This window comes from Crocuta crocuta, unplaced genomic scaffold (genome assembly GCF_008692635.1).
Source record: "Crocuta crocuta isolate KB4526 unplaced genomic scaffold, BGI_CrCroc_1.0 scaffold737, whole genome shotgun sequence".
Classification (NCBI taxonomy): Eukaryota; Metazoa; Chordata; class Mammalia; order Carnivora; family Hyaenidae; genus Crocuta; species Crocuta crocuta.
The window spans coordinates 1,691,250-1,695,969 of NW_027527804.1; positions in this window are offsets into that span (position 1 = coordinate 1,691,250).

The window sequence follows — 4,720 nt, forward strand, 5'->3', positions numbered from 1 at the left end:
CCGCGTTTAGTGATGGCGCCCCTCTTGAAGATACGTGCCACTCCAGTATTTCTCAGTGGCAGAGTAGAATCTAAGTAAGGTCCAATCTAGGGAGAAGAACACTTTACCGGGCTTCTTACTGTCAGTAGGACTGTCAATCAGTTAGTCCTCATTGCCTTCACTTTTGGGCTTGCCTGGTCTTGTCTGTGGGACTTCTGTTTAATCAGAGACTAAATAAGCCTTCCTGGACTGCCTTCTATTGCTAGGGTGGCAGTCAGGAAATTCTGCACCTGGGTCACCTTCATCTATTGGATGGTTTGTATGCACTGCCCCTAAGTTGTTTTTCTAGTCTTTAGATCCCAAACCAACTCCCCTTCCACTTCCCACTATTCAGAATTATCTTCTTGCATAATTTCCTGGATTTAAAGTGGTACATAGTGGGGAGGATTAGGAAGAGACAAGTCTATGCCATTTTATCCACACTGTAAATCCTCATTCCTATTTCAAAGGTGAGAAGACAATAACATGGAAAGGCTAAAATATTTGTCAAGGATGGGACTCAAATCCAGGTAGGTTTTTTCCAAAGTCTATTTCCTTACCTTTGGATCTGGGGAAACTCCTCAAATAACCAAGGCATAGAGACTGAAATATCTTCTTTATTGTACATGGAGGGAGTGAGCCCTGAATATAACTGCTTATCCTACAGTAGGATCTAGGGGATGGGTTCAGTTCCCTCCAAGGGTATGGTTCACATAAGAGAAGAATTTGAAGGCATGGAGTTAAGAAATACTGGCTTTGTTTTAATTGAACCATTTCTTCCCTTTGAAGTACACTATGTATGAAAAAGAGGAAAGACTGGACCATTTTATAACTAAGATCCCAGCATATGAATACTTAATTCTGAATGGATAAGCCTGAGATATACTTGCCATGTGAGAATTTGGGGAAAGAAAATGTTATTAGTTTCCACCACCCCCTCTTCTGGACCAGGAGAGCATTTTGCTTGAAGGCTTCTGGGTGTTGGGGAAGACCACTTCTTATTTCCAGGAACTTTTACTGGTATTCATCAGAAGCCATCAGGAAAGGCTAGCAGATATTCTATATAACAGCCTATATATTTCCATGTCCTTCCACAATTCCTTACAGAAATTACATACAAAGGAAGTAATTTACTTTATCTCAGCCCTATTCACAAACATGTAATTCACTTTTCATAACCACAAATTTCCAACACCTTTATAAATCATGTGATTTATTTATGTTTTACACTCACCCACTTTCATCCATGTGTTTATGGAGTGGTTCTTCCTCATTAACTGGTTTTAAGGTTATCAGCTCTTCCAGCTCTTGCTCATAGTGCTAGTGTTCACTGGAGAAGCTATCAAGGAGAAAAACAGGTCACTGAACTCAATCAAGATTCCAAACCTCAAAGGTTCAGATGATTTCTAAACTAGGAAAACAACTTAACAAATAAACAGGATCCATGGCTTTCAAATTATGAGTTATTATCCCATAATTTAAATGTGATGATAATATGCCTCTATTGGAAACTACAAATAAGAAGTGTCCACATGATCCTTCCACCTTCCTGCTCACTCTATATGAAATGGCTTTCATGAATCAAATATAAAATCTGTTTGATTTATAATTTCTTCTTTTTTCTTTTTTGATATTGTTAAAATGTGGGGGCACATAATTTCAATTTGGCTCTGTAATGATGTACAGAATTTTCCAAATGTATCCACCTATCCATTATCTCTATTTTTTCCCTCCCTCCACCCTAGTCAACCAAAACAACCTTCATCAGACAACAAAAGAAGACTTCAAACCCCCATCTATATTAACTCATGCAAATAGCTCCCCTTAAAGGTATCTGGATCAACAAACACTGGTTTTGTAGCACACATTGGTTCTACAAACTACAAACAACTTTAGGAACACATACAGCACTTAGCTACATTTATAATAATGAGATAATTGGGAGCAACCTAACTTGTCAAATCACAGGGAAAAGTTTTAATAAATTATGCTAACTTCATATAGTTGAATAATATCCAGCCTTTGAAAAGAAAATGGTACTAAAAGGAACCAGGGAGAAGTGGCTGATTTCAGAGATGGGGCTGGTTTGGTACAAGCAGAAGCTTATATATACATTATTATCCCAGAAACTAATGAAGTGTTTTAAAGAAACACTTTAAACACTTTTGACATTCCATGCCAAAATTACATGGAAGCCAACTTGAAGGAGATACTACTGGCCAAATCTGGAATAAATTAAAGATAAAAAAGAAAGAGTGGTTAATTATAAAATTATAAAATATTGAAAAGTAAGAATCCATGAATCCATACTGATAACAATTAGACAGATAAATAAATAAATCAGAGAGAAAGGAGGTCTCTTGATTACCTAGAATGCTGGGTGCCAACTGATAAATGTGAAGGGAGTAATGGAATTGGAAAATTATAATTTTGTAATCATTACGATAAAAACATTGGTCCAGGTAGGAATCATCAATGGATGCTAAATCTAGGGAGAAGGTTTGATGAGGAGGGTATTTTCATGTTCTGAAGGTGTCTTCCTATGCACTGCTTATTACTTTCGAGGGAAAATTACTAATTACACAACAGAAAATTATACAATACCTTGACTAGATGATCACAAGTGACATCACCACGGAAGAACAGACGGACATGGTGTGCCCACAGATATGGTATCCTAAGTAGGACATAGCATCACTTAAGTACTATTTTGGCTAGGAATGCATACACCTAATCTAATTATGAAAACATCAGGAAGAAAAGAGAAACCACCCATTAGAAAAGAGAGAAGTGGGGACCGTCTGGGTGGCTCAGTTGGTTAGGCATCCGATTTCAGCTCAGGTCATGATCTCAGGCTCATGAGTTCGAGTCCCACATCAGGCTCTGTGCTAACAGCTCAGAGCCTGGAGCCTGCTTTGGATTCTGTGTCTCCCTCTCTCTCTGTCCTTCTCCCGCTCATGCTCTGTCTCTATCTCTCTCAAAAATAAGTAAACATCAAAAAGTTTAAAAATATATATGTATATATAAGTTAATGTAGACATTAAAAATATAGAAGGATATACATAAAACAATTAACAAAGTTTCTCTTTGAAGGATGGGACTCATGGAGACTTTCATTTTTTACTTTATACATTTCTGTACTGCTTGTATTGGTACAATGAACATGAATTATTTCCATGAATAATAAAAATTTTTTCCACTCAAAAGAAATCACATGGGCAAAAACTCTTCTGAATTCCAAGCAAGAGAGCAAATCATTCACAATGAAGTTTGACTAGAAATATAAACCTAAAATCAATGTAAAGGACACCTACAATATAGAAACGTATAGCACAGATATTTGGGTTATCAGTGGCAAAAGTGTAAATATCAAGTTGCAGCTGCATTTTCATAGCAAAATAAAACCAGACCAAATCCAAAGCAGTCATTTTTCCAGTCACAGTAAAACTAAATATTTTTTCTGTGTTAAGGATCTTTGTGACTAGAACTGTAAAACTTTACTGAGAAACAGAGAAGACACAAACACAGACTTGAATGGAGAGACATATCATGTTTCTCAATGGGAAGACTTAATAGTGTAAACATGTGACCATTTCTTCCCTCCTGAGACACATTCTTTTCTTAGCATTTATTCTGCAACCTTCTCTTGTTTTTGTTTCTTCTTACTTCCTGATCCTTTTCAGTCTCCCTTCCTTGGTTCTCCTCCCTGGAACCTCTGAAGGAGTTAGCCCTTAACCATCTTCTCTTCTCTCTAACTTGACTCACCCTCTCTTGCGATTTCGAATACTATTTATATACTGATGACGTCAGCCCTGACATCTCCTCTGACTGCCAGAGTCACTTTTTCCAACTACCTACCTGACATTGTCTCACTGATTAATCAATCGTAGGCATATCAGACTTGAAAAGTACAAAACAGAACTCTTGATTTCTAACTTTAGCATGGGACATTTATCCCCCAGATCTTCATGAGGCTCTTTCTCATCACTCAGGTCTCACCCTGCTTAAGTATACTCTCCAGGCCACTTGATCTATAGAAACCATCTCCATATGAAACAGATACTCGTATCATATTGCCCTGTTAAAATGTTTTCATGGCATTTATTCCTATCTGAACTTATCCTATTTGTGTATCTATTTACTTGTTTACTATCTATCTCCTGTCTCCCCCGCACCACTATTAACTAAAATGTAAGCTTCTGAAGAGCAGTGATCTTGTTTGACTTGTTCATTGCCTTGTTCACCGATTCCCAGCACGTTATAAGAGTGTCTGGCACATAGTAAGCGCTCAAATATTTATAGAATGAATGAATAAAGGGAAAATAATGTATACATTTTAAATCATTTCAACCAAACCTCATTAGTATTGGGGGAAAGGGGTTCTTGACAAAGAGATTATTCAGTCATTTGGGAAAAAATAAGCAGAATAGTGAAGAAACTTCTTCACTATTTCCTTCTTCTGAGGAAAAAAAGAAAGAAGGGAAATTTGCCATAGCAGGTGTTTTTTAATGTTAAAAATTTAATAATGAGTAATTAAAATAGTGTTGTGCTAGTGAGGTACTGGAGTGGTAAATCCATGGAATAGAAAATCCAGATCAGAGCCAAGTATATATAAACATTTAATATATGACAGAGGCAGTATCTTGCATGAACCACAGAGAGTAGTGAAAGGTAGATTATTCAATAAATAATGTGGATATTA